Below are 13,483 nucleotides of genomic sequence, written 5' to 3'. Positions count from 1 at the left end.
GTATGGATTGGTATTTGAGAGGTAAATAAGTATTAGCTGTTAATATTCATATTGATGATGGAAAGATGTCTAAGAAAAGACAAGCAAAAATAAATTTATAGGTGTGAATTGCTTAATTTTTTGGAAGCTTTCAATATTGGTATTTTACATCCCACCCCTTCAATTCTTTCTAATAAAACATAGTGAAGTCAGTTTTAATTAAGCTATATTATCATTTATGTCTCAGTGATAACCAAGAATGAATTGTATGTAATTATTCTATTAATCAACAGTATGCTCACAGAAATTGATATTATATCTGCAAATGTGTTTTGACTTGTTTTTTCTGTTTTTGTTACAAAGAAAATTAATAAATATGCTTCCAAAAGACTTGGAGTTCAAAGGTTATTTTACATGCAAAACTTATAAATTAGTCTTTAAAACATAGTTTAATATTACAGAAACTCAAGAAAAACAAAATTTCCAAAGTAAACAGCATATAATCACATGTTAAATTTGACTCATAATTCAATTATTTTATTTTTTAGATATATTGTGCTGTTCGTTTTCACAAAGTTTAATTGGTAAGATGTTTAAAATGATTAATATAAAACCAGAAATTCTAAATTTAGGGCGGAATTTTCTAAATATTCCTCAGCGAGAAGCTGTTCCTCTTATTTCTGCTTTCTTTTTCTGTTAAATGAGAGATATTACAATATTTATATTTTGCTGACATGTAAATATCAATATAATAAGATAGAGACTGTTGAGTTCACCAAATGTTAGAGATCTTGTTATATTGTCTCAAAAGCAATAGCTTGATAAGGGGCTTGGAATGAAAGGTACGATCTCAAGATAGAAGCCAAAAATGGAACAACTATCATATGATTTCTTTTCCTATACTGTGCATTGAAGTTTTGAAATGGTTATAAATATTCAAAATCGCTGTTTTTCTTGTTATTCTGCAGACTATCACAAGGCTTGCTATCTTCCTTCCTTTAGGTTCAAAATCATAAGGCTTTTTTTTGTTCCACCATCAAAAATAACTCCTTCCATCAGTCATTCATTCTCTAACACATTATCTTACTGTATATTTCTTTCTTGTACTTACCATTATCTAAAACCATATACTGCATTCACTTGTTCATTAAGTATTTCACCTGCTAGTGTATAATCTCTATTATTTTTCTTGTTCATTTCTGAGTTCCCTGGGCATCCAATAGTGATTGAGAGCAGATTTTAGAATCAAATAGCCTGGGTTTGAAACAAGTGCCACAACTTACAGCCATGCAAATACATTCGATGCCCTAGTTTCTAATTTTTAAAATGAAGATTATAATGCCCATGTCTCACAGGCTTACGTTGATGACTACATGACATCCTGAAATAGTACTTGACACTTTTTTAGCACTATATAAATGGTTTGCAATTATTTTATTTCCTCCTTATTTCCCTCTCTTCCATCTTTCTTCCTCCTCCTTTTTTCCTCTTTTCCCTTCCTATGTCTCTTGTCCCTTCACTTCTTTCATAAAACAGATTTACATATGTTCTGCTTTTATTTTCCCATCGGGCCCATGTTTCCTATTGGCAAGGATTTCTAAGCTTCACCTTTCCTTATGAAGTAAAATCAGTGATCATTGAACCAACTGCCACATACTCCTAAAATCCAATCTCTGATTTTTAAAATTTTCCATAAGTTGTTTAAATAATATTGTTCATGGAATATTATAAAATCTTGAAATTTTAACACAAAGTTGTTTCAGTACACTTTAGATGTATCCATTGGAATCTAGATATCATAGCATTTTGTCATCTATGTTCATCAAGAATATTAGCCTGTAATTTTCTTTTCTTGTAATGTCCTTGTTTGGCTTTGACATCAGTGTAATACCGGCCTTGAAAAATGAATTTGGAAGTATTCCTTGTACTTCTGTTTTTTGAAGAGTTTGAGGATTCTTGATATTCAACATTATTTAAGAATAGAAAAATAGCTCATCTTTATCAATTAGAACTTTTAGAAAAGTGTTTCTTTAAACTCATATTTCCATTTCAATTCTTCCACACAATTTTATTTTAATGTAATATATTTTATGCTTGAATTAGTTTATTTTTTACTCTGCCAAACTTATTTATAACAATATGTTTATACATTGAAATCATTTCATGGTCTATGTCCTAAAATTTGTTCTGAATTGAGTTTTCATCATAGTGTTTATTAGTATACAACAGATCAAAACAATAAAATATATTACAAAATTTTATGAGTAATAACTAAACGTAAAATTTCTAGAATTAGACCTCCTAATAAGACGTAAGAGGTGTAATTTTCTCCTAACTAGTTGAATTATTTGAAGATGAACATTTTTCAATGCATGAATGAGAAATGATTTAGCATCAATTCTATTCTTGTTTTTTCCTTTTAAATGTGTAAGCACTGAGAAAATTTGTTCACATGAACAAATAGATAGGATTGGATGGAATTTTATTATAGAAGTATAACTTAATTATTTGAATTCAAGCCAAGTTATGTGCCAAAAATCATAATAATGTATCATCAAGAATTGCCTTTAATGATTTATCACCTGACAGCCAGATTAAATTTTACTTCAATTTCTTTGTTTCCAGGTAATTTTTAATTGCTTATTGAAGTATTTTTACTTTGGCTCCTTTAATATCCTTCCTGGATAATTCCAATATCTTATTTGTATGAGTGTTGGCTTGCCAACTATCTTTTCTCATTTATGTTCTAATGTTCTTGTTTTATGGTATGAACAGTGATTTTTTTCCATTAATCCTGGACATTTTGAATATCATACTACGAGACTGTGTTCTACCGTTCTTTTCTTTTGCAAAAAGTTCCTAATTTGCAGTATAGCATGAGAATCAGGTGAGCATATATGTTCACATCACTGACTCACAGTGCCTTGTTGCAAAAGAGTGGCCTGGAAATCAGCCACTCCCTCTTTCCCAGAGGAGGTTGGAAATAGATTTGCACCAGCTAATTCCTTGCAAGGGTGGGTGTAAGATCAGGTCCCACTTGACAACAAGCAAAGGTTAGCACGAGGGGATCTTGTTGTTTTATTGTCATTTGTTGCAGCAGGGTCGGGAGGAAGCTCAGTTCCCTGCTGGGTTCTGCTGACACCAGGGAAGGGGAAAGAAGAATCAAAGTGCCAACGAGTTTCACCTCCCACCACCACCTCTGCCTGTTTGATGCCAGGTGGAGGTGGAAGTGGAGCTCCCTATTGGCCCTTATGGACATCATAGGTGGCAGAGAATGGAGCGCATCTTAGCCCTGACTTATACTTCTTTGTTCAGTCTTATTAATGCCAAATGGAGCTGGTGGCTGAGATCCTCAGAGCCCCTGGCTGACATAGGGAAAAGGGTAAAGAATATTGGTGACTAGCTCCACCTTGTACCATCTCATCAAATTTTGTTGCCTCTGCTGCTGGACTCCACTGATACTATCCTGGCATGGGAATCTGAGCAGCATCTTCTTCTGCTTGATGAAGGATGGAAGGTCAGTTCCCTGCTCAGCCCCTCTCCCCTCAATAGGGTGGGATGGAGCAAGGAGGATGCAGTGGGGGTGGAAAATCAACTCTCTGCACTGCCCTGCTGTAATAGTAGTTGTGGTGGTGATTTTTTTTTCTATTTATGGAGTAAGTTGAGTATTACTAAAACATTTTTCTATTGTTAGGCCATCCTTTTCCTTTTCCTCTTTCCTGGCTAGAGAAACAAGCTTTCCTGAGAGGTTTTATTGACTGTGCCTGTTTGTTGCTCCAGGCTGGAAGCTTCTGTGGCGCTCTGTCCAGAGTATATGGGAGGCAATACAGAAACCCACAGATCTCTCCACAGTGTAGATACACAGATCCCAAGCACTCTGGACAGCCCCCTTCTTTCCATCTTCACGAGTCTTCCTAGGCCTGTTTGTTGTATTATTTCCAGAGATTTTTTAGTTATAATTGTGAGGTCCTGGAAGGACAGGGGCTACTCCATCTTGGTGAATTCGGAAGTCTCCTTCCTTCAATTTTTGGAAAGCAAGAAATTGGAAACCACTTAATTTGCCAGAATTATGTCATCCAGCTATTAGATTCAGTTTCTCAGTTCTAGGAAAGTGCATTTAAAATTGTTTAACAAGCCTTCTTAAATGATTTTTAATTTTTTATGTTATTCTTTCACTTAAAGCCAACATCTTTAACTCAATAAAATAATTTTTGATAATACATTTTAATCTTACTATATGTTTTATATAAATCTTCTTCAAAAGCTTGGGAAGATTTTGAAGATTTAAGTTTATGAATTTTTGATTGGCATTCATAATTACAATGATCACTTTGATACTCTGGATAATTTTATGTCACCGGACAATGCTTCATAAGGTAAGTGATAATGTTTTGTTGGTGGGAGGCCTTCATCTAAGGCAGTACATTTTATGAATTACTATATTATGAATGAGTGCCTGGGGAATTTGAGTCTTCCTTCAAAACTGTGGGTGCATGTCTGTTGAAAATTTTTGAAACATCCTTAGGAATATGCAGACTGGTTCAAAGATCACAAGTACAGGTAAATACTCCTTGACTCTTTTTATATTTAGGAATCAATTTCTTTCCCTCTGACCACCTTTGCCTACTATTTTGGGAGGGAAATATCAGCTTTCTGCATTGGTATCTTAGTTGTTTGACTTGGGCCCCTGTCATAGTCTATCAAATGCAGTGAGCTCAAGTTTACTTTTTTGGGGGCTGTATCTTATGCTAGTATAGGAGACTCGGGTTTAAGAGAATTCCTCCAAGGTAACCTGTGTTCCTGGAAACCTTACTGCTTTCCCACTAACGTTAGTAAAGTTGTTTCTTTCCCCTAATTTTATCTGTTTCTCCAAAAATGAAATATCCACTATTTTCATTCCTAAATGGAAAACATAAGGTTACAAATTCGTATGCTTACATTAGGAGAAATTAAGAGAATAATTTCAGATGTTAACTGAGTAATTTGAACAGCTTCTGTGTGAGTTGCAGCTGGGGTTTATGGCATAATCCCCTTTTTTCAAAAATTGCCCTCCCAACTATTTAGGTTTAGGCATTAGACTATGCCCCTTTAATGCCTTTAAATGTCTTCCACTACATTTAATCTGCTATTATGGATAGAATAATTTCTGATCCAGTTTCATATATTGTTTTATCTATATGTCCTATTTATTAGATTTTTATTATTCATTTTTCTTTCTCCTGTCTGAAATGGAATGTCCATTCAGATCAGTTTGTAAAATTACTACTCCCTTAGTTGAAAAAAATATTTTGTAAAAGCAAGTGAGTGAAATAATAGGGTAATAAATATATTTGAGAAAGTGGTACTATGCTTTTTCCAATTGAGCCATTCTAGTATCCCACGACCTAGAGACCTCATCTCGTGCATATATTCATTTCTGAGGGCTGCCATACATAACCTACTTATGTTGGTAGCATTTTTTTGTGCCCTATGCCAGGCTAAGAAAAACAAGGCTAAGAATTCACCATACTCAATTTCCACCACTACAGCTTTGTTTTTCATCAAGAGTTTCTATAAACTTAATTATGTGAATAAAAGTTATGTGAATGGAAGAGCATAGTGTATTACATTAAATATGTAGCATATGTGTAAAATCTAGATAACTTGTGATCACAGACATCAAAAAGATTTTTTTTTCTAATTTGTGACTGTTAGATTGAAAAAAAATTTAGGTCCTATTTTTTTTGAAAATTTTACTCTATTTCCATGATGAAAAAAAGGATAAAGTAACAAACTGTTTCTCCCATAAACTGATAGGAGTAGGTTATCTCTGAAAACAATTAACAAAAATCTGAAGGCCCACGTGACCTTAAGCACTCTTCCTTCTCCCTTCTTTTGGGTGAATTTCAGGCAAATTTTCTGAAAAAATAAACTTTTTAATTAATGCCTTTGATAACAAAGACATTCTTTTTTCTTGACAAAATTAGTTCTTACCATTAATATTTATTTTAACATAATGAAAAACACCAACTTGTAAAGTTTAAAATCACAGCTTCAGAAACAAACATCGTGAGTTAGAAATCTTTAAGCCTTTAAGTTAAAGGAATGTGTGAACATTTGAAAAGTCGATCAAAATGTACACAGAGTCTTCCTTGAAGAAAAATAAGTAAATCAGAAAAAAAACATTTAACTAAATCTTTAATGTCGAAATCTGTTCTAAGGAACAAATAGAAAGAAGTATATCAAAAGCTCCAGGAAATATAAGCAAAATAAGGAATTCACAAACACGATATAGGATTTCAGATGGAAAACAAAAAAATAAATAAATAAATAAGAAAACATCTACGCTTTGTCTAGTTGGATAATCTGAAGCCTTCTATACACCCTGCTTAAAAATGTATATATGTTGACTATAATAATGTCTTTTGGTTTGACTCTGAATGAATAGGAGCTATGGTCGAATTTGAAGAGAGGAGTAATGTGATCTGATGTATGATTTGTCAAGTTAAAACAAACCTGGACTTAGATAGGAGAGACTTTATTGGAAAAGATTAGCATAATAAGGGAAAGGAGAATATTGAATTAGGAGGAGAAAAAGCCAAAGGTCTGGGAGAAGGGAATTTTCCTTTCTTGCCATGTGAACAGCTACTCTGTTGGTTTCAGATGCTGCATCATTGCGTGTTATATGTGTATCCACCAAATATAACTTATCCATTGTCTCCCAATTGGCCAAGACACATATTTTATCCAGATTGGTCATGATTTACAAACAGTTCAGATAATCATTAATTAAGCAAAGAATAAAAATTTAGGGGATCTGTGTCTGGCTTTTTCAAAGAGTAACAAGGAGGGCATCTATGAGTCTTATGTGGAGTCCTGTGAAGAAGGGTGGTGCTCTGCAGTATGCTATTTCCTGGAACACAAAAATGTGGGTGATTAGTTAAAACCTCACTGTGTTTCTATGCTGCAGGGCTCAGGTGAACTTCAGCATTATCATTTTTATAAAGATCACTGGTGGCTGGTGTGGTGACAGTAGACTCTTAGGAGCAAGGTAGAATGAAGAAGGCTAGTTGAAACTGACTCAAGAGTCCCATAGACAATTGTTTTGGGATGAACATAGAAATGAACCCTTCTGCTGTTAAAGTTTGAACCTTACATTTGTTTTAACTGAGTTGCTTCCTCAGGAAATTACCTTCAGGCTGCTCACAAAAAGGATCAGTTGCGCACGGTGGCTCATGCCTGTAATCCTAGCATTTTGGGAGGCCAAGGTAGGGAGATCACTTGAGGCTAGGATTTCAAGACCAGCCTGGCTAAAATGGTGAAACCCCATCACTACCAAAAATACAAAAATCAGCCGGGTGTGGTGATGCATGCCTTTAATCCCAGCTACTCAGGAGGCTGAGGCATGAGAATCACTTGAACCCGGAGTGATTGAGGTTGCAGCTTGAATCCAGAGTGACCTGAGGTTGAAGTGAGCCGAAATCAGGCCCCTGCACTCCAGCGCGGGTGACAGAGCACGACTCTGCCTCAACAAACAAACAAACAAACAAACAAAAACTGTCAAAGAACTGAAACCAGATCACCACACCAGATGCTGGACCCCTCATTCACCATGATTGCTTCTTTTCCCCTGCAAGTCCTGTTTTTTAATACATTCTTACATTTCTAACCTGCTATATAAATCCCTGGTTTTAGTCAGTCAGGGAGATGGATTTGAAACTGAGCTCCCATCTCCTTGGCTGCAGCACCGAATTAAAGCCTTCTTCCTTGGCATTACTTGTTGTCTCAGTGACTGGCTTTCTGTGTGGAAAGCAGCAGGACCTTAGACCAAACCCCTGGTGCTTTGGTAACATAGTTAAGAGCTTATCACAGGAATGATGCCTGCTTGAATCTAGTAGGTGGTAAGATTTCATACATATTTTGAAGTATCACTATCAATATTATCCATGTTGCCAAGTGAACAGCTACTCTGCTGCTTCTAACTGCTTCATTATTGTATGTTATGTATGCATCCACTAATATATAACAACCACAGTACCACGATTGAACCCTCAGATTGGATCCAGTTTGAATCACTGTTTTTTACTATTATTGGATCTCTGTTTTTAATACTCTACTACGATGATAAATTGAGGGACAGTTAATCTGTCAGTATCCTTCTTTTCTTCCTTCTATTACATATAAAAAGATTGATTTGCAAATGGTTTAAAGTTGAATTCTCTGTTTAGGGCTCATAATGCAGATATTATATTTTGATTAGGACATCAATATACTTTTGATATCACCTTAGTAGGTAGTAACATTTGCCATTTTGAAGAAATAGAGGAATCTAATTAATACTAGCACATCATAAAATTAATTTTGTGAGAAGCTATATCTGAGATAATATGCATCACAGCAATTTATAAATTCCCAAAGCATTAGATAAATTACAGTTTACCGAGCTGGAGATCCTTGGTGAGAGAAATGATGAGCCAGGATTGGAACTAGATTCTACAGAGTTGAACTGGCAGGTTGCATCTCTCAGAACTCTGCTTTGTTTTGTTTGAACTGGCAGGTTGCATCTGTCAGAACTCTGCTTTGTTTTGTTTTCACTTTTGTTTTACTCTTTTCCTCATTCTCCCTGCTTTTCTGTAAGAAAATGCAATGATTCACATCTGACTGGAGCAGCAAATATTTCACTGCTGACTTCAGAAAACCTTGACTATACCAATCTCTAGCAGAAAAAAATGAAAGATGCTTTGATGTTTGTTATCTTTTCAGTTAATTGCATAATTTGCTCTCTTAGCTGCCAAGAAAAAACAGAAAACCAAAAACCAAAAAGACAAACAAACAAAAACCAAAGGGTCCCTTCATCACTCCCAGGCAAAACCATTTTTTAACTTCTGCTAACAATAAAACATCACAATATGAAATTTATTTAATCTTATTTCATTTCCAAGTGTTAGTTTCACTCAAACCATTCATTACTTGTTCTTCTGCTTAAAATTGAGAGTTTTCAAATATTTTGGCAAACTGAACTCTGAGATGCTGCGAAATAATGACACTTGGAAAAAGATAAAGTTGGCAGATGGTTTCACGCACACAATAAAACAAAGCTTCCATAATACATTCTAAGAGTCACTTTACTGTCCTATGGTCCCTCTGACATCCACTCATAATTCTTTTCTTCCTCAGTCCTAACATTGATTAACAAGATTCTCTTTAATTTTGAAAATCAATCTAACAAATTAACGATATTCATGAATAATGTATCAATAGTAATTTTCAAAGAGTTAATTGTGGCATAGACTCTTTAGGTACAACATATGGTATCAAGCAGAGAACTTAAACAAAGTTACCTTAGCCATTGTATAATCTAGCCTTCACGCTGATTGATATGGTTTGGCTGTGTCACCACCCAAATCTCATCTTGAATTGTAGTTCCCATAATCCCCACATGTTGTGGGAAGGACCTGGTGGGAGGTAATTGAATCATGGGGACGGTTACCTCTATGCTCTTCTCGTGACAGTGAGTGAATTCTCATGAGATCTGATGGTTTTATAAGGGTTTTCCCCTTCTGCTTGGCACTTCTCCTTTCTGCCATCATGTGAAGAAGGACATATTTACTTCTCCTTCCACCATGACTGTAAGTTTCCTGAGGCCTCCCCAGCCATGCACAAATGTGGGTCAATTAAACCTCTTTCTTTTAAAAATTGCTCAGGTCTCAGGTATATCATTATTAGCAGAGTGAGACTGAACTAATACAGTAAATTGGTAATGCAGAGAGTGGTGTGCTGCTGTAAGGATACCAAAAGATGTGGAAGAGATTTTAGGACTGGGTAACACGGAGGGAGTTGGAACAGTTTGAAGGGCTTAAAAGAAGACAGGAAAATGTGGGAATATTTTCAACTTCCTAGAGACTTGGAGGGCTCAAAAGACAGGAAGATGTGGGAAAGTTTGGAACTTCCTAGAGACTTGTTGAATGGCTTTGACCAACATAGTGATATAGACAGTGAAGTCCGGGCTGAGGTGGTCTCAGATGGAGATGAGGAACTTTTTGGGAACTGGAATAAAAGTGACTCTTGCTATGTTTTGCCAAAGAGACTGGTGGCAATTTGTCCCTGCCCTAGAGATCTGTGGAAGTTTGAACTTGAGAGATGATTTAGAGTATCTGTTGGAAGAAATTTCTAAGCAGCAAAGCACTCAAGATGTGACTTGGATGCTCTTAAAAGCATTCAGTTTTATGTATTCACAAATATATGGTTTGGAATTGGAACTTATGTTTAAAAGGGAAGCAGAGCACAAAAGTTTGGAAAATTTGCAGCCTGATGATGCAATAGAAAAGAAAAGGACATACTTGTTTCCCTTCTGCCATAATTGTAAGTTTCCTGAGTCCTCCCCAGTGCTGTGGAACTGTGAGTCAATTAAACCTCTTTCCTCTATAAATTACCCAGTTTCAGGCAGTTATTTATAGCAGCATGAGAATAAACTGATTCACTGATAATAGGAAAAGGATTCCTTACAAAAGGCAGATAGACCTTTGCATAACTAGCCTAAGAATAATCCCAATTTACTAACCCCATCTACTCTCCATAAGAAAGAAAAAACTCATGCTATGGTGGTACCAGCAGGTATTCATGTACCATTGAAGAAAATTTCTCATTACTTTCAGAAAACTGATGAACTTTGGATATTTGTGAAACACCCGAATTTTATTAAAAAGTAAATTGTTTTATTGACATATTTACATATTCTGCTTTACTTGTTATGACTATGCTTAAATATGAGCAATTGTAATAATCAGGTATCGGCAGATGAAATAATAAAATATTGTTTTATCTTAGAAAACTTAAATTATATTATTAAAAATTCACAAAATGATTTGCAATGTGCTATGTTGGATTGGTTGTATGGAAAATACACCATCTACTTACATAAGTGGGGATAAAAGTAGAGGAAAGAAAGAAAGGGGACTTTTAGTACCTGTTGTTATTTTATTTCATCCTATGTCTTTTTTGGGGGAAGTTGGTGGTACTATACATTTATGGTCTAGAAGTTGACATAATTTTAACTTTGGAAAATAAGTTTGACATCAAGTGATAATACAAATATTCTCAGTATAATCTTTTCAAAATTTTTTTATGTTACCTAAAGTTTAGGGTATACCTAATAAAAATAAAAAGTTATAAGTTATGTTGAGTTTACTATAAAAACTATATTTGTGTCTGTTGAAGGAATTAGACATCTAACTCTAAAATATAGCATTTTATAGTAGATAATTATAATTTTATAATTTTATTATAATTTAACATTTTATTGAATTTTTGAGAAAAAATAAATACTTTTAGCATATAGCTGTTCAACATAAATAGGTAAATGGAACAAAAGATACACAGTTTACTTATGAAGTGTTACTTATATTTTGTGTTTTTTAAACTTTATTGTTTTTTATGATCTTCATTTTCAACTGAAATGATTATTTTAAAAGCAACTCTGAAAAAAAGCATATATATCTTAGACTCTCTTTGTCCACAGATTTTTACTGATTCTTTTTGGTTGTTGCCCTATTCCATCCCATTATGCAGTCCTATTTTTTCCACAGTTGCTCTTCATTTTTCCACTCTAATACTCTCCATCCATTTACACTCCTTTCCTTTACCCCTCCCCGAAGAAACACACACCCCTCATGCTGTTGGGTCTCTTTTGCATTTTCAGACCGTAAAAAGACTACCAGCTAGGCTTCTCCCTTTTATTCCAATCTCAGCTTAAACGTCACTTCCTCAAAGTGACTTTCTTTGACTGTCCAATCTACATTAGCTCTCCAGATCTCTACTACATTATCATATTTTATTTTCTCCACTGGACTTATTAGAATTTGAAACTCTTTTGTTTGTATTTATTTACACTGTTAAGATTTATGAGATCATTTTTAACTCATAAAAGAATAGCTTGTAATGCATGATAGTAAATTAATAAATATTTTGGTATTAAGAATATGAGCTGTCATGGTTCAGATACCAAGCCCACTGGTGATAGAAGTTAAATAGCATTCTTTTCTGTTGAATGATGTGATTAAATATGTAAACTAATAAATTCTCTTTAGGCCATTTCAGCATCTTGGTGCATTTCTCTGTGGGTACTTATTTTTATCTGTTTCCTTTCAAGATAGTATTTGAGTCAATTTTCTTTTAACTATAAGTGTAAGAACTTCTCACTCTCAGGAGAAAATATTTGGAAGTTCTTCAAAACAGTTGCTCCACCATTCGGGAAAATAACTGAAGTTAAGCAGGATATGAAGTGGAAACTTTGTAAGTTTCTCTTCAGTTCATTTCACTGCAATTCAATTCTAAGCAGCCCCAGAGCTATTATGCGTTTTAGAATTGCAGGCAAAGCATGTCTTCTCTGGACATTCTTTTGAATGTGGTTGCAAAGTTATGTACAGAAAAGTACACTACAACGAAGAAACACATAATGTACAATGATTTCATGTATGCTTCTGCTCTGAATTTAGTGTTAGCCATGTATTTCTCTAAGTAGTGTATTTATGATATAGACATTTGGTGTCTATAGATGACCAAAGCATTGCATGAGGTACTGCAGTAATTACGGAAATGATTGGCATCAACTTTCATCCTTCCTAGGGTTCACATTCTCACTGGCATGTGTAGAGGCAGCACTTAATTTGGCTAACTATTGGTTACTTTACGTGTCCTGCTATACAGATAGTTATATTTGAAAATGGATGGCTTGGGATATACATCCAAACAGGAAAGAAAATCTGTCAAGGAGAATAGATCACCAGAAAGTCATAATGAAAAAAAGAATTATTTATAGTGGCAATTATTACATTTATTAATATATATCATTTAAAACATTTCATTTTATTATGAGAAAAATTATTTATGTTCTTTATAGAAAATTGGTGATTAAATACATTTTTAAGTAAGTCATAAACAATAGAACAATCGTAATTGTTAATTTTTGTGTATATTGTGAACACATTATGCCTAATAAATGATGTTGTGTATGCAGAGATTTTTTTAAATATATAAATATAATTCAAATATATGCACAAAATAAAATGTCAAAGGTAGAGAAAACATCAAAATCTCCCTCTATATTTCTTATTGCCTCCTTGGGGTATAATCACACTTAAGTGTGAATGTATTATCTTCATAACTTTAAAAGATTATAAGTTATTGTTTTTGTGTGTGATTGTATGTGTGCGTGAATTTAAAAGAATGTACCTCATAGTTACGCTCTTTTAAATGTAACTATCTTATTTATGTAACTATGTTTACATAGTTAAATATGTATAACTATAACTACAAATAACTATAATGCTAAGGACCTCAGTTACCGCCCTCTGAAAACCATCTTTTCATTTTACCTGACATCATGCTTCCCATGGCATAATCCCAGTCAATGACTTAGAATGCCAAGGATGCTAAGACAGACTCCTTATCAGGGGACATGGAATTTCTCTGACAACCAGTTTTGGCTCCAAGACTCTATCTTCACTGAACTTCTTTGGACTGCACA

This window comes from Pongo abelii, chromosome 17 (assembly GCF_028885655.2).
Source record: "Pongo abelii isolate AG06213 chromosome 17, NHGRI_mPonAbe1-v2.0_pri, whole genome shotgun sequence".
NCBI classification, from domain to species: Eukaryota; Metazoa; Chordata; class Mammalia; order Primates; family Hominidae; genus Pongo; species Pongo abelii.
Note: the sequence above shows the minus strand (reverse complement) of the source record.